At 43.5% G+C, this 22,460-nt stretch overlaps 1 protein-coding gene across 1 annotated transcript in view; it reads right to left on the bottom strand.

The window, feature by feature from the left end:
• DLGAP3 (DLG associated protein 3) overlaps positions 1-22,460 on the bottom strand; it is a 1,133,297-nt gene that overhangs the window by 478,939 nt on the left and 631,898 nt on the right. The window contains exon 4 of the mRNA XM_078683771.1: positions 21,196-21,276. The gene's annotated coding sequence lies outside the window, so the exon portion shown is untranslated. The remainder of the gene's footprint in view (positions 1-21,195; positions 21,277-22,460) is intronic.

The following is a 22,460-nucleotide window of genomic DNA, read 5'->3' on the forward strand; positions in this document are numbered from 1 at the left end:
AAATTACCAACCCAAGACAACGTCAGCAGTATCAATTGTCATTTGTTAGTCAAACATCACGCTGACATTTTTTATTTACTCTCCGAACACTCCTTAGATATTTTGTTTCCAACAGAAACATGGCTCTCCCAAGACTCTGTCGCTATTCCTGCCTTGGCCCTGCCCCCGGGCTTCGTAATGAAGAACGCTAATAGAGAGGCTGGCCATGGCAGCAGCACTGTCGCAATCTATAAAGATTGTTCTACTTGCACTTTTAACCAAGCACCCATTCGGGACTGCGAAAGCTCCATTTTTAAAATAGCTCTATCAGACAATTTACGTACTCTGGACTGTTGATCTATCACCCACCAGTACTGTTCAAACGTTTTAGAGAGGGGATTATCAATGCAGTCAGTAGCTTTGCATTGCAATCTGTCAATTTTACTATCATTGGCGATCTAACTCTACTTCTGGAGTCCGATAAGGATCCAGATATATATAATTTTCTGAATGACCTGGCTGCCTGCCAACTAAACCGACTGGTCTCTGGGCCTACGCATTGGGTGGACATCTGCTAGACCCTGTGCTAACCAACATTTTGCTCACTATGGCCCCAATATTGGTACCAATGGCTTGGACCGACCATTACTTAATATGTTTTTCATTATATCATTGCGGGCCCTAAATCTCAGAGTCAGCCTAACATTAGATATAAATGCTCCTGGCAGAAACTGGATCACCCTACCTTCCACAACACTCGTGCCACCACTCAGCCCATTCTCTTCTCGGATATCGAGGCTGCTAGTACTGGCTTTGGGAGTTGGATTAATCAGGCACTACAAAAGTGCATTCCAACCAAATGGATCCATCCTAAGAAAGTTCAGTCCCAGGAGTGGTTTGATGAGTCACTTGTCAAGGTCAGGCAAAACGATAAAGTTCTTGAGCGCTGTTGGAGACGCTCCTACAGTCCTACTGCCAATCAGAATGCATAGCAACTAGGAACATCTATCACAAACTGATATTGGAAAACTCGTGCCACATTCTTTGCTAATAAGATTAATATGAGCAATAATCCCTCAAAAACTGTTTTCTCCCTATTAAAGGATATGATAACATCTCCGGTGACTAATACTAGTTCCATCACCTCTAATGACCAGTGTGAGGTGCTGGTCACCTATTTCATCAATAAAGTGATGGGCATTTATGATAGCTTCCATGAGAAGTGTGAAGCCACTGCTATGTTGAGGGATGAGTCTGCAAGAAATGGGCACACTTTTTGCCTAATTTCCCTTCTATTACTTTAGACGGCCTCAAGGCTTTGGCTATGAAGATTAAATCAGGGTCCCCGATGACCCTCTCAAACCAGATCTTTTTGTTAAACATCAACACTGCCTCCTTCCTAGCTGTCTGGATCTCATTAATCTCTGCCTTTCAAATTCAGAGGTTCCACAAACTTGGAAACATGCTAAAGTTATCCCCCTCCCAAAGAAACCCTCTCTTGATGCTTCCAGGCCGGTGAACTATTTCCGATTTCCCTGTTGCCATTTTTAGCCAAAGTTTCAGAATCCTATGTGAACGGCATTTTGATGCTGTATCTGGAGTCTCACTCCATATTGGACCCATCCCTCCTAAGCACAGCATTGAGTCAGCCTTACTAGCTGTAATGGAGCAACTAACAGCCTCCATGGATGAGAGCAATTTAACTGCGCTCATCCTGCTAGATTTCAGCGCGGCCTATGACAGGGTCTCACATAACATCTTGATCCATGGGTTGGTGAGATCGGTGTCAAGGGCAGAGCCCTTCATTGTTTTTCTTCTTTTCTGAGTGACAGGTCTTTCCAGGTCATCTCGCCACTTTTCCACTAACAGACACACCCTTTGTGCTGTGGTGTCCCACAGGAGTCGGCATTGTCGATCCTAATCAACATTTACGTTCGTCGGCTGGGCAAAACTCGTAATATATATTTGGTATCATATGCGGATGATACGCAACTGGTCTTTTCCTGTATGAAGGATTCCAGCCAGGACGTGGTCAAATGCCAGGAGGATCTGGAAGCCATAGTGGGCTGGGTGGAGGTGAATTGTCTTCAGCTCAAATTCATCTAAAACTGAGATCCTCCTTCTAGGGAGAAACTCCCATCTCTGGAGCAACAGTTGGTGGCTGCTGGAGTTGGGTACTCCTTCCGTGCCCAAAGCCTCGGTAAAAAACCTCAGCATTGGGTTGGACAATGCCCTTTCTTTTGAGGAGCACGCCAAGTCTGTGGCAGGGGCCTGCTTCGGCATTCTGCGTGGCCTCAAACCCATTCTGGGTCTGTTTGACCCTCACACGTGCCAGCTGGTTGTACAAACCACTATCCTGGTTAGGTTGGATTACTGTAACAGCCTCTTGCTCAGTGCTAATAAATCAGTGACCAATAGGCTCCAACGCACAATTTTGGCAAACACGCTAATTTACTGACCTATTTGCACGTGTGGATCTTCTTATCAAGGATATCAGACTTTACATTATCCAAAGCCCTATTGTGGGGTACTCCTTAAATCACAGCGTGTATGAATGGCGATACACCTCACTTATTTGAATACTGAGCCATTATTGAGAGGTCCTACCTACTCTATGGAACTCGATGCCCTCTCACTTTTAGCGCTGGGACGTCCCTTTGCTTGGACAACCATGCGCTCTATAAATCGCCTAACATAACATGAACTCACATAAATCCACTCTGACATGCACAGGCCCCCTTCATAGATATTTACCAACTGTTCATTACAAAGGGTAAATATCAGCTTTAAACTCCCTGGATCCGGGAAAATCATGTTTTAAAGAGGCTGGTAATTCTGGGTTCTGACAGATTATTCATCATTTCGAAGAATTTAACTCAGGGCCGGTTTTAGCGCTGGTTGCACCTGGTGCAACAGACTTTTTTGGCATCCCCCTTACCTCCTTCTGCACAAATTCCCTCACTACCACCCTCCAACAGTGCCCCTCACTGCTCCATTGCCCCTCTCTGACATGAACTTTGTTTTTATAAGCGCTACTCATACTTCATTCACACTCAGTTTTGTGATCTGCATGGTACATGCTCTATGCAGTAGGCACATTAACCCTCTACGCTGCTTTATGATGAGTAAAAACTGCCACTAGACAGAATTCTGATCTGTTACTAGCAGTAATATTACCCACCAGAGTTATCCTGATATTTTTACTGAAAACTGCTTGATGCACAAGGAAGTTCACTTGCTTTTAAACTCATAAGTTATTTTTAAACACAGCGCACCCCACCAAAGTCAATGCTGGTCGCACCGCCCTAAAGCCTGCCCTGGTTTATGTCTTAAACCCCATTATTCATAGGAATATATTGTCCGAAATCATGAAGTCCAGCCGCCATTTGTCCCATCAGGGAACACAGAATGGCTGCTTAGCTTGAACAAGAGAGCAGAGGAACAACTTGGTGCCCTGAGAGACTCAAAATGAAGGGCAACGGATTCAAATAATGATCTCCCAATTTTAATAAAATGCGATTATTTGGTATCGAAAATGTAAACCATTTGAAAACAGCTCCCTGAATACCCATTCTGCTGCTAGGACGTGGGGGGGATGGTATACTCAATAGTACTAAGAGGAGCAAACAAGTCGAAAGAGTACAAAATATTCCCTCATCAAAGATCCTGAGGTAAGTCTCCGAGATTTTCAGAGCCTAGTAAAATGACTATTTGCCGTTTGGGCACTTGCCCTTCCCCAGTAGGGGCCTGTGGAGGGAGGTCTGTGGGGCTGTGGGGCTGTGAGGCGGGGCGGGAGAGGGTCAGGGTGAGGGGTAGTAAACACCGGAATATGGATGAATAGAGGTAAGTAAACCTTTAAATAAAAGGAATTTCGTTGCGCGCGCTGCATCGCATTTTACGATGCAGCGAGCGCAACAAAATTTGTTTTATTTATTTAAATGTTTACTTACCTCAGTTCATCCATATTCCGGTGTCTACTACCCCCCACCCTGCCCCTCCCCCGCCCCGCCTCACCGCCCCACGGAACTCCCTCCATGGGCCGCTACTGCCCTTCCCTAACAGCATAGCATCTTTTAAGGCACTTTGTTGCAATTTGGCACTCTTTCTCAGCATCTTGTGGTGTGTGGTGCCCTAAGGTGTTCATTCCGAGAAGCCCAGATGAAGCCAACTCTTGCTTATAAACAACCCAGCCCTACTAGCCTTGCAGAGGTAACAGCAAATCCTGGGTATATACGTGCCAACTCACATAGCTCCCATCACACGGTCCCGATGAGAAGCCGATATCACAGGGTGGCAGGGAATACGAGCTGAAAATCACTGTAAACAGTGGTTATCCATTTCGTTTTCCGAGGCTTTGAACTGCCGATGTCCATTAAGGGGTATAAAAACACCCCAGGACGCCGGCACCAGCCTCAGCACCTGTTTTTTTTTGGGAGGAGGTGGAGGTTTGAGGTTCAAACGTGCCTCGTAAGTACTTCGTAAGTTTGTTCTTCAAGTTGGCAGGTATGTCGTTAAGCTGCAGGCTAGTCAGCCTTGTTTTCAGGAGCTAGTCCTTTGCAAATTCCCATCTGAAAGCCAATGGCTGGGCAGAGGTGAAGCTTGCAGCCTGATGTAGAGCTCGAGGCAGACACGTACCGCAGCGGAACTGATGCAATCGCGCACGAGGCAAACAAGATCAAGCGAAGACCAAGCCAAATTTGCAAGCGGGAGGAGACGCTGGGGGCTGCATTCTTATTACTGGCATTGATTTTTATGTCAAGTTCGGAATCACATCTAATCGAAGTAACCATTAATGGCGCGCTTGGCTTGGGTTATGCTCGCAGGCAGCGCTCTGGAGTCTGTGGAAAAGATGGAGCTGGTTAGAAAGGAAGGATGAAGTGTCCAAATGAAGAAGGCAAACAAGCGGAAGGGGAGCTCAGCTCCCATATCATGGAGGGATGAGAGAAAGCTAGGATAATATAATGTTACTGCTCAGGCGGGCAACTAGAGCCAATTTTTGGAGGAGGGGGGCTGAAAAAGATTTTGGGGGGGCTAATTCTTCCAGCCATAGGCATATTGTTATTGTTATGTTATTGTTATGTTAGATTTATATCGCGCCAAATCACCTACAGGTCTCTAGGAATAGTGGCTCTAAGAAGGGGTAAAGACACAACAAAAGCCTCATTAACAAGTAAATGATCTTTTAAAGACCTGTGAAGTACTCGGGTGCGGCTGCAAAAAGACAGTCGCCATAGCTGGCTGACACACATGAAGGGGGGGGCTGAAGCCCGGTGAGCCCAATGGGTGTTGTGCGCCAGTTACTGCTTAATAAACACAGATCGTGTGCACCTAGGCCTTAGACAGCAAAGTTGTCTCCCAGGTTGCACATATGCTATAGGCTCAAACTTTACAAATATTTATTTGTCAAGTTGAACAAGTTGAGGCATCTGTCACAAAAGCCCAATAGTGTCATATATGAAGAAAGCAGAACGCTTTCGAGCAGGAGCAGCAATATTTCCACTTCCTGCAGAGAAGGCTGAGCCAGGAATGAAAGTGTAGCCTCTTTCTGGGGTGGAAAAGGAGAAACAAACAATTCTCTAATGCGTGGATGAGGGAGAAAGCTAGCTTAGGCACTTTTTGTGGGGCACAGAGATCATACAGGCTCACACCCTACGCAACTCAGGTTGCACATTTCTGGTAGGCCCAGATCTTACAAAGAACAGCTGTTTGTCACATTGAACAGCCCAGACAGACTGAGCTTTCATTTAATAACTGCATCTGTGACCATGCAATGCTTACAAATGGGCTGTGTTCGCTATATCATCCCATCACCTGCACTTCTTTCAATGATTACAGTTTGTCCTACAAAATATCTGTCCTTATTTGTGAATTGTTTCCCTTCTTCCCCCACAATTTAGCATGTTACTCTAAGACAGTTGTCTTTAAACTTTTGAATGCCGTACCCATCCTCCCCACTCCCCCCTAGTAAGGAAATAAATTCATCGGGCCACCCTCAGATTTTTCACAAATATTCTATTAAATTGGCAATGTTTAAACATGTCTCAACTTACTAAAACACGAGACATATTTAAACATTGCAATTACACTATGTTCCCATTTTTGCCAGCTAGGATATAAATAACGAAAGAAGTTAGTCATGGCCGATTTACAGAGAGGCATACTGCCCCTCATTTTTGCCTACTGCTTAAAACTAAGCACTGCTAGCAGCATAATGCTTGTTTTGGCCAGAGTTTCAAGACCCCTGCTCTAAGAGAACCCCGAAGGAACCATTGCTTATTTCGACTTTCTAAGATTACACCGTCCATAGATATACGTGCAGGTTGCGCCTTGATACACTTCCAACACATGGCTTTTTAGGCAAAAGCACTTTGCATGGATAGATTCTAAGCCCATGGATGCAATGGTGAAAACCAAGCTAAAGCCCCAGAATGCAACATTAGTTTTGCTTAAAATGCAGGACTGGTGAAAGGGGGCAGACATGGCATGGAGCCAAGCGAAATTCAACTGGGTAATTAACTGCATGGAAAGGTCTATGGAAAGTGCTTTGGAGAAGTGTGGGTCATGGAGGTCACATTTTTTATTATAATGCCAATACAAGTCAGTCTCTCCTCTGTCCATTAACAGCCATCTAATCAAGCAATGGCAATGCCAATAGGTCTGGCTTTAAAAGAATGTTGCATAGTATTGGGAAGTATTATAAGTGGAACAGTATTAGTGTAGGTGATGGAACAAGGACTCATAGAAAAGAGACTTGCTCGGAAGCAATCCTCTCATTTAACTCCCTAACATGTAATTAATTACGTATTATGTAAAACTAATGTGCACCACATAACAACGAGGGTTAGAGAAGCTTGTGCATGTGTTTACTAACGCTAACAAACTCGAACAAACTAATAAAGATGCTTTAATAGGAAAATCTTTACTGCGCAAGCGTCAATTGCATCTACGTAATATGAAGTATTAAAAGCTTGGATGGAAATTCTTGCGCATGAGTAAAAGGCACTAATATGGAGTCTTGAAGACTCGCATGCATGGCACCTGCTTAGCTGAAAATAAATCGAGCTATTTTACTACTGCTAATGCAGGTGAAAGTATTAATGAGTAAAGGGGGTTAGAGTGGAGATGGGTGGTATACAGTGAATCCATTTATTCTTGAAAGTAATATCTGTTTTTCTGACTTTATCACTAGTGCGCTTTTGGGCCTCTCATGTATGTCTGGAGTGAGCTGAGTCACATGACTTTTCATACATGACAAATGAAAATCAGCCCAGAAGAATGACAAATGGGTCAAGAAGAGTGCAAGGCCACAGCCTGCCTGAAGCTTGAGAACCGGCAGAACAAAACCTGAATGAATAAGACCACATATCAAAGTTAAACATTTGTAACCAATGTAATGTGAATGCGGGTGGAAAAATACATAATGAATTCAAATTAAGGGGATAGGTTTATTAACAAAGGGCTAACTGAAAAGAATGATATGTAAGAATGGTGTGATGATCTTCCCCCTTTGCCTGACCAATCAGAGTTAGTATTTTACGATATTGAAACATTAATGGGTGGTACATGAGAAACGAAAAGGTATAATTGAAGTAGTTTTTAGTTAGAAGAGATTTGCTGAATGCTGCAGAGCTCGGGATGCTGTCGGCGTAGCAAATGATGCTGATGAAGAACCGAATGCAGAGCTTAATATCCTAAATTATTAGGATTACAAAGAAGATCGCAGAAGAATCTCGAGGAGGAAGGGAGTGTCTGAGAGGGGAGAGACGTGACCGTCGATGCTAGAGAGGTCATCTATCCTGTCTTGAATCCTGTCCTGAAGTCTTTGTCTCCTGAACTATCCCGGGGGAACCCTACCGGCCCTTTGGCCAGGGGGTTGGTCTTCACACCATCCTAGGCAACTATACATTTTGTGAAGTTGCAAATGCTCTTTTCTCTCTATCCTCTCCTTTCTGAGCATTTCATTGCAAGTTTGAAGTATGTGTTGATGATTTGATTAATTGAACCTTCTCTCCTATGAGTAACGGTGAATGTGTAAATTTTGAAGTGCTTCACATGCAAATAATTTAGATAAAGACTTAAAACTTTCCAGAGTCTGTGATTATTTACTTTAAAGTATACAGGTTAGAATTAAGGTAATTTTCACCATCAACTAGTTCAACTAATGGTCCATGGACCAGAGGAAAGAACTTTTTGATCAGTGAAAGGTTGGTTAAGAGTGAGAACTAATCAATCTTGAAGTACGGAAAAACAATATACTTTGACTCCAGCGCTTTACTCAATTGTGAGTGTTTATGGGCCCAGGTGAGTATATGTATTGGAGTATCTGTTGTTGGTACGCCGCTAGATCATAGGTGAACAGATCCAGTGACAGTTGCACTTTCAAGTCAGACCTAAAAATCTATGCAGGTTAATGACTCTGCACTCCTCCCAACTGTGCTGCTGCCAGAGAAAAACACCATACGTTATCTAAGACAATTTAATAGCATGTGTGTGCCCTTGAAAGTTCAAGCTCAGGCAGTTGGATAAACAAACGAAATGGTAACAGCTGTGTGGAGAGCGGGTACATTTTTTGGTTGAACCAACAACTTTTGCCCAATCAAAACATGTACTCCTGGCTCGCAGCATGTGGGTGGAGCCTAAGCCCCTCTTCTGATGTCCCATAATTAATTGCCTGGTGACAGCTTCCTGTCAAGTCGGAGCCTGAAAAAAGGGCACACATTTCTGAAACGGGAAACTTGAGGAACATTCTTGTCTCGATGTGCACCATATAAGGCAAATAAGTGGATGTCCTTGTGAAGGAAGAAAAGGGCTTCAGAGTTCCGCCCCATCTAGGGGTGTGCAGAAGTGTCAAATGGGATGACTCGCAACTTCGCAAAAGATGTTTGCGAACTTCGTGAACTAAGAAGCTGACAAAGATTATAAAAAGAGGAGCTGTTGAAGAGTCCTACACAGAAGGGGTCCCTCCCCTCCCACTCCTGGAACTGTTCCCACATATTAACACACCCACCCCACTGACTCCTTACAAACATATCACCCATTCCCCAACCTGTTGATTTCTAGTCTTGTGGTTTTGGGGGGCAATCTTCTGAAGCAAAAATTCAACTTGAACAAAGGTATTGGATAAATGTACATGTGCATCAGTTACATTACACAAGGTCACATTCGTTTAGTTTTTTTAGTCACAGAAAGATTGAGATTTGCCCAGAATCAGAGAATGTTCAGCTGAGACTCGAACCTGGTTCCCCAGTTCTAAAGTCGGCAGCTCTGTCACTTTGTACTTTGTGCATTTTTTAAACCAGAATAAGCATTTCCTGTTACTTTGTGACAGTGAACAAAATATTCATTTTAAACAGCTCTGCAAGAAAGGTAATGCCTCCTTCAGGCACTTGAGTAAAGATAGGAAACTAGAGATAAAGTGAATCATAATGCATCATCACACAAAGAGACATGGGCTGCAGACTGCACCCCATAGACTACGTTCACAGCATCTCTCCTCACTGTAACAAAACAGATGTGAAAGTTCAACGAACCCATCAGAAGCAAAAGACTAAATTGTAGAGAACATTGTGAGAGGCCCAATGGGTCCCTATTATACAATTGGGGGGTGGGAAGGTACTGCATTTGGCCACTTGATCAGTCAAAGAGGGTTGACTCCAACTGGGTCGTTGTTCGTGGTGCCCGGAAGCCTGCAAATGTGTGTGATGGTGAGTGAACTAGCTATGCCCTGTTACGCTGATCCAGCAATGAGTGTGGCTAATCAGGACAGGAGTGTATGTGGCTTTGTATCATTCTATTTAACTTTCAATAGCATGCACACACATTCCTCTTCTTTACTAATATCCTCTAGCAAATTAGCAGCAGACTTGAATGTATTTAGAGGGTCCCAAGAGGGTCAATAAGCATTCCCCATGGCTAATTTAGTGTGTTGTCATCTCTGAGTATTGAATTGAATTGAATAGCTTTATTCGATTTGTTAAGAAAATCATACAAGCACACAATATAACAAATAATAAAAGCACATATCTGCAAGATACAAAACGTCAGATACATAAAGAAAATCTGAAAAAACACATCAATAAAACATTAGAAGTCAGCAGAAGAGTAAATAGGTGACTAATTATCATCTCTGAGTAAGAAAGATCCTTCGCAATGTATTGAGCTTAGGAGAAAGGAATGTTAAGATGGCCCTGCCAGGATGAACGTGTGCTTTGTTGATCCAAGCACGGATCAGAAATGAGAATTTCACTCAGTAAGCATGCTCCTTATATCAAATCATATAATGAAAAAAATGTCTGGGCCCCTAGCTCACATTTGTGGCCAGACTATCTTAGATGAATATGACCTCCAATAAAGAGTTTGATCTTTAACCGCTAGTAATAGGGTTTTGTTTGATGAAGGCAGGAGGTTGCATGTACAGGTGAAAGAGATGGTCGAGTTCAGATAGGTGAGCAAAAGCTTGGTTGGTGCTCCTGACTTTCAAATGATTGACTAGTGCATTTATGGAGGTCACAGGGCATTAACACAAACACATTTATTTGGACCTAAATTTGCTTGAAGGAGAATTTCTAAACTTTTTAATGGGTTCCTTCTGATATGTAATAAGGCTAATTTGGTATATTGTTCCCAGAGTTCTTACTATGCCTTTTCAGGATCTTACGTAAAGCATATTAGTGACAAATCTAGTGATCTAAGTCAGCAGCATGGCTTGGGCACTGATAGTGATGTTAGTTTATGGAATGTCATTTCAAGCCAAGCTCTTTGACGTGGCACTTGGCTATCAACTCCAAAATGGGGGACAGAGGTAGAAACCCAACTTTGACATCAAAGTAGGTCTATGGGTAACTACCAGAAGAGAATGACAAAGTTGCATATTTTACTTCTCATATAACACTTGCAATTCCTGTGAGAACTACAATTTTTATCCATGCTAAACCAAGGTGAATGTTCATGTGAAAATTTAATTTTTTTATTACAAGACTATATGTGGTCTTCTGTAACTTTCCCTTCTTACAGTCCATTTTGCAGTTTCTGCAAGTCATGCAGTGAACATTGCTAGTAAAGTGCAACCAGCACATATACAGCCTTATAACTGGTGGAAACATTTCTGCTGACCCAACTCTCCCACAAGAGAAAGTTATACAGCGGGTGTAGGCATAAGGCAAACAGGAAATGTGTGTAAGCTACGAGTAGTGAAAATAATTGGAGTCTATAAAAGCTTACGCTCGTGCAACAGAAATTAACAGGGTAATCACTAGCAGGGAACCATAATGCTTCCCCAGATACTGATGGATGGAACTGCAACCTACAGTAACAATCAGAAAACACATATTTGAATGTTTAGCCTTTCAGAAGGACCAGACCAGGACAATCGTAAGCAAATGTAATTTAAAGGTCCTTTTGTATTCACTGGTAAACTGTTGATGTTCTTAAGTTAAAAGATTAGTTTTACTTGGAGAAAGGTCTCCTCCTTGGCTCTGGATGTTGTGTAAGACTGCTTAAGTTCCCAAATCAAGTTTTTGTGCTGTTGATCCCCATGTCAGCCAACATGACAATCATGTGTGAGCTGGAGTCCTTCCATGACATCTCACCGGACTGTAGATTACTGACGGTGGCAGAAGAAAACATATTTTAGTTTGAGAACAGGTTTTTAAGAAGAGTGGTCTGCTGTCATTTTCTGTGTTGTTTTATTTTTTTTTGCAGGTCCACCACACCTGGGTCCTAAACCCATCCGTGTGGGATATGGATGCTGCTTTTGGTAACATGTATACGAGTGGAAGAAGCATGAGTGACGAGGCACTGCTGAAAGACTGCCAGGACAAACCGAACCGCGAGCACTGCGATTTAGAGACATGGCCATCTTCACTGCTGCTGGTAGTGCAACTATTGACCTGTGGACCAGTGCACTCAGTGCTAGAGTGCAAACATGTCAGCAATTCCAGGGAAGAGGCAGCATCACTTTCACATAATTGGCCCTGTCAAATGCACATGCGCGTGTCCCTGCTGACTGCGACAGTGGCAGGCTTGCCCTGCTTACAAATAACTACCCAAAATAGTCTAGACAGGCAGGTACGGAGACATTGAATCCATCCGGAGCGTGACGTGATCTACTAGAACTTCAGATGACTGGGAGTGAATTGAGCTACAAGAGCTCCCCATAGTGTCACATAGATTTCCTTTCTTGGGGCAATGGGCCAATGAACTTTACCCTCATAGACTCTCTGTGGATACTGTGGGCACTGCCCCCGTTGGTACTAAGAAGAAATGCCCTCTGCTAATTATGTATATCTAATTGTGTGATGCTTACTGAGAGCTGAGTTTCTAATTCCACTCTAGCTCCACGAGTAAACCGTGGACAACTCAATTTTGCTATCCAAGAGTAAATTGGTAAAAGGGTATTCTGCAGCATCAGTTTCGAGTACAATTCTAGGGTTAAGCCCTGGGATAGCGGAAGAAGCTAGGCGTATCCTGGATCAGGCACGCACTGCGGCATTTATTCTTTTAGATCTAAGTGCTGCGTTTGACACGGTAAACCATACAATTCTGTTACACCGACTTACCACCTTAGGTGTCACAGGAAATGCCATCACATTGTTCCGGTCTTTCCTGACAGAACGTATCTTCCAGGTCTTTGAAGCTGACCATGTGTCACCCAGTTTCCTGCTCAGCTGTGGCGTCCCTCAGGGCTCCTCCCTGAGCCCTACATTATTTAATGTATATATGAGCCCCTAGCTGAGATTGTCCGTCCTTTCGGCATCAATTTCATCACTTATGCTGATGACACTCAGCTGGTGGTGGCTCTGAGTCAGCCGAACGCCCCTGTATCCAATCTGAGCGGTTGCCTCGTGGAAGTGGCTAACTAGATGACTCTCTCCTGTCTGAAACTTAATGGAGAAAAAACAGAGCTGATGCTCTTGGGCAACGTCCCTTCATTTAGTGCACATCTATTGTGGCCTCCCTGTCTTGGACCCCCACCTCCCCCAAAAAGCAGAATAAAAAGTCTAGGCATCTGGTTGGACAGCTCACTCAATTTTAACCAACAGGCGGTGGTGCTATCCGCCTCCTGCTACGGTCTTCTCAGACTATTACGCAAAATCATCCCTCTACTCCCCTTTCAGGCAAGACAGATTATGGTGCAGGGCCTAATCCTGTCTCGCTTAGATTATGGGAATGCTTTGTACCTGGGGGCCTCTCAATCTACTATTCAAAGGCTTCAGGTCATTCAAAAACTGCGCTGCCCGAACTCTGCTTCAAATTCCTTGTTGGCAGTCTTCTAGGCCGGGCCTGAGGGATCTACATTGGCTACCAGTCAAGGAGCGAATCCAATTCAAGGCCCTATGTATCGCCCACAGGGCCCTTTGGAAAACTGGCCCGGTCATTTGTCACTCCCTGATCTCTCCCTATCAGCCCCATAGACAGCTTTGATCAGCTACAGCCCATCTCGCCCTTGTCCCTAAATTTCTGAGATCAAGAAGTGGCGGCCGCTCCGTTTATTTCAACGCGGCCAAGCTATGGAATACTCTTCCCGTCCCTCTGCGTGCGGAACCCAATCTACTTGGTTTCTGCAAAGATCAAAAAACCTTCCTTTTTAACTAAATTCTTCGGCTTCCAACACCTTCTGTTCTTGCTCGAGTCCGTAGCACTTGGACGCCTCAGGGTAGCTACCGCGCTTTATAAAAACGAATTTCATTCATACCAATGGTACCCAGCTAGAATTCACTTGAACTCACTCCAGTAATCCCCAGGACACCAGAAAAAGTTCCGCCAGTTATCCTTCTGCAAGGTCCACGCAATCACTGTTGCCTTCTTCCATTCAATCGACCAGATCATGCACTGTGAATTAAAAAAAATTCTTTGCGCCTTCTCCTGGCCAGGGATTTTGCTAGGGTATTTTCAGTGACTTCAACTTTAATAGACAAGACTTGGTGCACACAACATATTTCAGGATAACCACTGGATATCTAAATGATTTTCATTCATATTATTGAATATTAGTAATTTCCATTAGGATAGAATCAACATGCTGGATGGATACGGCCTTGTGGGCAATCCTGGGGTCTAACCTCCACCCAGCAGTCATACAGGCCTGAAATATCCTACAGTCAAGAGGCTCATACTCATGAGGGATGGATCACAGGTCCTTCGTCTCCTCTCAAGTTGACTTTTTAGAACCAGGAAAAGATAACTTTATGTGTCTATTTCTTGAAAGAGGAACTTCTGAAGTGCAGCATTCAGTCACAGTTCCTTTTCCAAACTTTTAGAAAAACTAGCTGAAGAAAACTTTTTGGAGTGCCAATCTTGATTCTGAATGACAGTTTTATCTCAATGTGAATCGAGTGGCTTTAAAGGATTAACAGCCGATAAGCTGCTCTATTTATCTGCTGAATTAGCAGTCACCTTGTATTTGACCTTGAAATATTGGGCTCTCGGCTGAAGTCAGTAGTAGGGCAAAGTGTTCATAATGCTGGTAGGGACGCCAACCAAACTGGCCATAGTTTTCCGCTGCCTCTCCCTTCCACAATTTGAAAGTAGTTCCCCTATTGTGTTGAATGTGCTAACAAGGAACATTCTGCTCAGTCCCCTGAGCAGACCCCCTGCCCCCATCCATACTGACTGAAACTCACAGCAGGGCATGCATGGCTCCTACTGTACCTGTGCTTCAGTCCAGGGTGATATTGGGAGAATGAGTGTGGGAGGGGGCAGTATCACTAAAGGGTGTCCTGCTCCCTGGGATGTTCTCCCAACTGTTCTCACAGCTTTAGGTAGTGCCCGTCTGGGCATTAGTTTGACAATATTTGCCCTTTACGCTTGTTAGCGGTTCTCAATTTTATCTCAAAGTCTCTGAATTAGGAAAGGTCACTATTCTACCAGAATGCCCTCAATAGGGTTCTCTGATGGAGTGATGTGCCCTTGTTGGTCCAAGAATATGTTACCCGTAATATGTTACCCATAACCTCATATCTTACAGACTTTAAATCCCAAAAGCCAATATTAAGTCACCTCCCACAACCATGGCTTCCTTTATCATTGCAACAAGGAGTCACCTTCATCCTTCCACCTTCCAGCACAAGCCACCAAGCCAAGACTGTAGTGAAGCACACGCCGTGCCAGCTTGAGTGGGGGTGGGGGGTGAGTAGGCAGATTAAGGTCATTTTTATGGCTCTTCTTAAATTTGAACAGTGAGTTTTAGTCAAGTGGCAGAAGCAGAAACTAATAAATAACAGAAATACAAGCTTGTGGGTTGAGGACCAAAGCATAGCGGAAGAACTAATCATGATTAAAAAGATGAAGAGAAATTATGAAAAGCACATCGAATGTGTGAGAAGCAAATGGAGTGATGGCACAAAAGAAGGTGGGAAAAACATACACAGAAAGAAAAAAGAGAGCAAAAGAAAACAAAGGCTGTAAAGAATGAAACAAAAACAGAAAGAACAAGCATTGCCAAAGCCAATGGGTCTCGCCTATGCAAGAGCCATTGGCTTTGCCAATGTGTTTTAGTCATGTTGTACAGCAACATGGCTTCTGTTCAGCATGGCTAAAAGGGGTGTAGAGCAGTGTAACATGGTGTGTTATAGAGTGGAATGGCAAAGAGTAGAGTAGAGTGGAGTGGCATAGTTTGTCATGTATTGGAGTGGCATAGAGTGGAGTTGCGTAGCGTGGCATACAGTGGAGTGGCATTGAGTACATTAGACTAATCTAGGGTGTAGTGGGCATAGCAGGGCTACGTGGAGGTCCACGGAGTTGTGAACAAACTCCGTGAAACTCTGCTCCGTTATGCTAAGCCACCCGTTTCCACCCCCCTATATTAACAATCAATTCTTCATGACTTAAAATTAAACTATAACCACTTACCTGACATGCGTCCTCCCCGGGCTACCCTCCTCCTCTTCCTCGCCGTCTGGGTAATTCTTTGAGAAAACTGCACATGTGGGCTCGCCCGCGCATGCACATTTCTTGCGAGAAATGCGTGGGCGTGCGCATGCGCAGTTTTCTCAAAGAATTACCCAGACAGAGAGGAAGAGGAGGAGGGCAGCCCGGGGTCGCCGCATGCCAGTTAAGTGGTTTTCATTTAATATTAAGTCATGTAGAATTAATTGTTAATATAGTGGCGGTGGAGGCGGGGCTGGCCAACTCCGCTCTGCTGCGGAGTGTGTGGAGATTTACGTTCTCCACAGAACGCAGAGGAGACAAATCTCTGCACACTCTGTGGGTGGAGCGGAGGTCTCCACCTGGGGTTAGTGTAGATTGCATTGTTGTAGAGTGCTGCAGAGCAAAGTGGTGCAGATTGTCGTTGCATAGATTGCAGTGGCATATAATTCACTGGTTTACAATGCAGTGTTGTAGAATGCAGTGGCATATATTAGAGTATTGCATAGTAGAGTGCAGTGGTGCAGAGTGCAGTGCTATAGAGTGCAGTAGTGTGGTATAAAGTACAGTGGCGTAGATTGCAGTGGTGCAGAGTAGACTGGCATGGAATGCAGTAGAGTAGAGTGGTGCAGAGTAGAGTGGAGTGATGCAGAGTGAAGTGGCATTGAGTGGAGTGATGCGGAGTAAAGTGGTGTAGAGTGGCATGGAGTGAAGTTGCAGATTAGAGAGTCTTAGATTGCAGTTGTGTAGAGGGGCATAGAGTGCATTGGCGCAGATTGCAGTGGTGTAGAGTGCAGTAGCATAGAATGCAGTGGTGTAGAGTGCTGCACAATAGAGTGACAAAGAGAAGAGTGGTGCAAAGTAGAGTACAGCGGCAAAGAGTGCAGTTGTGTAGAGTAGACTGGCATAGAGTAGAGTGGTGTAGAGTAGAGAGGTGCAGAGTTGAATAGAGTGCAATGGCATAGAGTGTGTTACAGAGGAGGGGTATGGCTTAGTGTAGAGAAGAGTGGAGTGGAGTGCACTGGTGTGGAGTGCATTGATGTAGAGTGAAGCAGAGTAAAGTGGCACAGAGTGCAGCAGTATAGAATTCAGTGGCGTACAATACAGTGTTGTAGAATGCAATGACAGATTTCTGTGGTGCATAGTAGAGTGCAGTGGCATAGAGTGCAGTGGTGCGGAGTGGTGTAGAGTACAGTGGCATGAAATACAGTGGCATAGAGATCAGTGTAGAGTGGCATAAAGTAGAGTGTCATAGAGTGCATTGGCATAGAGTGGGACAGAGTAGAGTGTCACAGAGTAGAGTGGCGTAGAGTGCAGTGGTGTAGAGGGGTGAAGTGCAGAGTAGAGTGGCATAGAGTTCAATTAGGGAAGAGAGTGGTTTTGCAGTGTAGAGTGTCGTAGAGTACAATGGTGAAGAGTAGAGTGGTGTAGAGAGTGGTGGCATAGACTACAGCGGAGAAGAGTAGAGTGCAGTGACAGAGTGCACTGGTGTAGAGTGCAGTGGCTTAGTGGGCAGTGGCAAAGAGTATAGTGGCATATAGTCCAGTAGCACAGAGTAGAGTAAATTGCTTCAGAGAAAGGTGAAGTGGCGTAGAGTGGAGTGGTGCAGGGTAGAGTGAGAAGGTGTATGCCAGCGTGGCATAGAGTAATGGCATCAAATGTTATAGAGTGCAGTTGTGCAGAGTAAGTTAGAATGGAATACAGTAGATTGACAAAGTGCAGGGGCGTAGAGTGGAGCAACACAGAGTAGAGTGCATTGGCATAGAGTATTTTGGCATAGAGTATAGTGGCGAAGAGAGAAGTGTTGCAGGTGGCGTAGAGTGGAGTGACAGAGTGGAGTTGTGCATAGTACAGTGGAGTGGCCTAGATTGGAGGGGTATAGAGCGCAATAGTGAAGAGTGCAGTGGTGTATAGTAGAGGTGTCTAGAGTGCATTGACATAGACTTGAGTGGTGCAGAGTAGAGTTGAGAGGCGTAGAGTGAAGTTGCTTAGAGTGCAGAGGTGTAGAATAAAGTAGTGCACAGCGAAGTGGAGTGCAGTGGCGCAGAGTGCAGTATCATGATGTAAAGTGGAGTGCTCAAAGCAGAGTGCAGTGGCGTGGGGTGGTGCAGAGTAGAGTGGCATATGCGTGGTGTGGTAGCACACTTCCATTACAGGCAACACATCTTTAATTGAAATCACCTTTACATTTGCACAAACATACAGTTTCACTGATAAAAGCATACAGCACACAAACAATAACTTGTGTTAATGTTATCACCTAGTGTACTTATTTATTTTGATTGCTTTAATATATTTATTTCACCACACTTCAGAATTACCAAACATTTGCTTCATCTGGGCTTTTCTAATTCTGAAATATCTGCACAGTTCAGAGAGATTTTAACGTTGTTGTGTGCTAGAAAATACCATCATACAGCCTTCTTCAAGCACTTCCTGGAGCCTGCATAATTGTCAGATAAATCCTATCAGTTTGAAGTCAGTTAAAGAAAAGTAAATACCAAGCTCCCTGGAAGAGAAAGTCTGACATTTGACTTCTGTCTTTGAATGCAAAGCAAATTTGACAAAATAAGAAAACAACTTAAGTGCCTATTTACTGAAATCGAGCACTGGTGTACAAATACAGTAAATAGGGGTTGGGCAAGGGAAGGGACAAACTAGAGCTGGACAGCCTAACACAAATAGAGCCAGCAAATAAAAAGCAAGCAAATGTGAGTTACAAACCACAAAGCCAATAGCAAAGCATTCCTAGGGAAGCTTTCCGAAAGTCCCCAGGTGGCATTAGGAAACCAGACAGCGCAGCTGTCTTGTAGGCTTTGACCAAAAGTAGAAAGAAGAAAACAAAAGAAGGAAACTTACTTTGGAAAAACAATTCCGGGTTACCTTTCTTGAAAGTGTCAGGATGGCACACTTTGTCACTCACTCATTGGCGGCTATATAGTTCAAAGAGGATGTTATTTTATTTGTCTAGCTAATCACTCTCCAGTCGCCCTGCTTATCTCTGTAAAATGTGTTAAATGCATACCGATACAGGCAAAGACTGGCACAGATTCCAACAGCCTGTGTTTTAGACCCATCTGAGTCCCACACTGATGTTAACTGATGCTAACTGTGCATTTTTGCATCTTTCAGTATCACTGTTAACAGCACACCTGCAAAGCACAGTAACAAAGAGCCATCATGGAAAACAAACATATGCAAATACCATATACATAAATACTAAAACGAATAAGTATGTTTTCTAGTTACGCACAGTTTTGTATTCACTAAAAATTGATTGCGCTTAAACAATTAAAAATAATCTTATCTGCCGTCTCCTATGACACAATCTATAACGTCTCACAATGATCCACACATATTTGATCCTATGAAAACCTACAATTACATGATCAGCAAGAAGGTTAAAATTATGCAAAATATCACCCTCCCAAAACAGGCTTTCTACAGTATGTATTTAGATATGGTTCATTCGTGTCAGATCACCATTACTATTGAAAAATGTATCTAAAATATTATTACAGGGAGAAGGGGTGCTAAGAGGCTGGCACCAACCCAGGCCTTCTAATTGAAGAACCTCTGCAAGAGACTCTAAGAAGCAAAGAGGGAAGGGTTGTTTACATCCGCTGGTGTCAACAGTATCTACATGGAGAGTCTCAAAGAGGACAAGTATTTCTGTGATTCGTTCACATATTTTTAAAAAGTTCCCTGTCTTTGATTGGTGAGAGTTTGTTTTAATCAACACTACTTTTAATTATGGACTCTCTAATCTGCTGCTCGAGAGCTTCCATCAAAAAGTGGACTTCGCCAAAGTACATTGGAGAAAAATAAACACCTTCTTCCTGTGCCTTGATGATGGGATGAAACACATTGCTAAACCACTGAGGGCAAGAGGAGGAAACCAGGCAGTATTTTTCTCATTTTTATTGCACGCTACAGTACATTTTTTCATTCATCTCTGTCCTGTGACAGTTCCTATCTGATAGTGCCTCCATGCTCATACATAATTCCAGTTCATCAAGCTATACCACCAACATTATGACAAAGAAAATTAAAATGTCATGTTTTTCATATAATGCTTCATGACTTGCTTTAGCCCATGCTCACTCACTCCAAATCTTTACACATCCTGAACTGATTAACAAGGAGGTGAAGCGTTAATACTCACATACAAAAAAACAAGGTAACGTGTGGACGCCAGCATTACAAGTCAGGACTCCTAGTTCCAAAGTTGACAACTAAGCCTAGAGGTCACTTCTACCAGACCCTAATGTTTACCCTTATATGTTCCATGGGAAGGGGTATAACATTAAGTAAATATGACCTTTCAAAAGTGATGAGGTTTGACCTATAAGTCATACTGCTTCCTGTTGAACTGGATCAAAATGTTAGCTTTCCCTGTCCCACCATTTTTTTAGCATGTTCATATCTCCTACCAACAGAGCACCATAATGACAGTAGAATCGTATCCAGCTTCCCGCAAGATGGTGCAGCCTATTAAGCCCAGTTTTATCTCTCATAGACCCCTTTCACTCACTCTGCACATAAGCACATCCACAATTTCACCTCATGATTACAGGAGTATTGCTCCTTGCTTCAAGCACAACACCCAAAGCTTCTTACGTTGGCCACTCTGCAAGCCCACGCTCTACCAACCATTCACGAGAAATGGGGTAGCCTCTTACCAACCACCAAAGGTCAGATTTATGAAGCACCATATAATTGCAACAATACACTACAACACCATCTCCTTAGACTTCAATTCATTTATCTGCCAAAACTAGGAATGTTTGTGTCCAAAAAAATTGTGCTGAATGTTTCTTTAAGAACAAAACTGGGAATGTTACGCATTGTGCTTTTCTCTCATGCATAATGTCTTTAGACTGTAAAATCATTGATACTGTCTGTCATATGGGCTAATGTGGTCTACTGTATGTGATCAGATGTTTTTATTACTAACAGAGTAAGCTTCAATAGTCCATTATATAAACTGTTTTACTCGGTACAGTACATTTTTCATACTTTATAGTGTCCTATAAAAATACCTAAAAAAAGGTAAAACAATAAAAACATTATGTGATGTAATGTAAATATATAAGTATCCAAGTCAGTGCAGTTTCTACTCAGATTAAAGGTCTGGATTCATATCTCTTCAAAAGGTCCTTGCTTTTTTGAGCGGTGTCTCCTCCTTCTCTACTACCTCGTTGGGGTCAGAAAAGTCCCAAGTGACTTTGGCAGGATGGACATCTCAAGCTAATCCTCAGCAGCTGCACCAGAGGCTTTCTTCAAGGCAAGGGTGAGGACAAGGGCACACATTACAAACACAGGTCCAAACTTCAGGATGTAGAAGCCTACCTTGTCTCCATTCTTTGATGGCTTTTATGTTCTGGACAAAGTTGACAATCTCTTTATCGTTTTTCCATGTGGTCTCCCCACCTATAAAAAATATAAAAATATGTATATTTGCTTTGATAATGTAGATGTCTGCAGGAGTGATCATTTCTCGCTGTTTGATATTTCGTTTCTTAAATCAATGGGTAGGAGGGTTGTGCAGCACACATGTGAGGGCTAACACTTATGGTCAGGGATGTCAATTGGAGGTAGTCCAGAACAGCAGTTGCTATCCCTGGCTTAACCTTTGCTTCTTAAGGCACTAATCTTACTACTTCTAATTTCAGGGGTCATAAACTAAGAAAGATTCTAGGAGAATGATTACTTTCTGTTGTCTCCACTCCTTTCCCTTCTCGTAGAACCTCATCAGCAAATACAGAGTTGTTTACAGTCCACGGTTGGGACAAGAGTTCAACCCTGTATTTCCATCTGGGGTCTGAGGATGTGTGAGGACGTGTGAGGTACCCCTGGGTAGGTCGAGCCTGGGCAGCGCATGCGTTGCTCTGTGAGGTATGCTGGATTAGAGTATGCACTTGAAGCTCCACCAACTCTCTGCCCACATTTTTCATTGGCTTGTGTCTTTGTCCTTTGTAAATGCTGGCTTCTGATTCAGTAATTGGCTTGTTAGTCTCTCCTTGGTACCACCTTGTTTTCATTTGTAACCTCTCATGAGGACTGGCTCTTTTGCTTCTGTTGTTACACTGTCTGTGTTATTTTAGTCTGTAAGCACCATTTCTTTAGTGAGTTTTGTCTTACTGAAGGCATGACGTGCTTTGCAAAAACATTCAGCGCGCCATGCAAGCTTTTACTTTCCAAGTAGCTGGGACAATGGCGGCCTCTTCTTTGGAATGCCATAGGTCTCGCATTTAGGAGAGTTTGAGCGATTGGCATTGTAAGAGACAATAGTTGAAACTCTCGCAAATGCGACACCTATTGCTTTATAAATATTTGTTTTGTTTTTGTTTACCAAGCGCCCCATTCCATGCTTGCACTTAACCCGTTGGCTGCCTCTGCTCTTTTGCGGCAGTTTTAAAAAACGGGCACGGTTGCGTCAGGCATTGGCCGACGGCAGCACCAGCGAGGTAGTGCCTCCGTCGGCAGCAGCCAACGGGTTAATAGAAGCCACGCCCCTTCCTTCAGGCATGGCTTGTCTAAAGAAAGGGGCGTTCACTCTATTAAGTGCAAGCGCGGTACGGGGCGCTTGGAAACAATCAATATTTGCAATTCAA

Source organism: Lissotriton helveticus, chromosome 3_1 (assembly GCF_964261635.1).
Source record: "Lissotriton helveticus chromosome 3_1, aLisHel1.1, whole genome shotgun sequence".
NCBI lineage: Eukaryota > Metazoa > Chordata > Amphibia > Caudata > Salamandridae > Lissotriton > Lissotriton helveticus.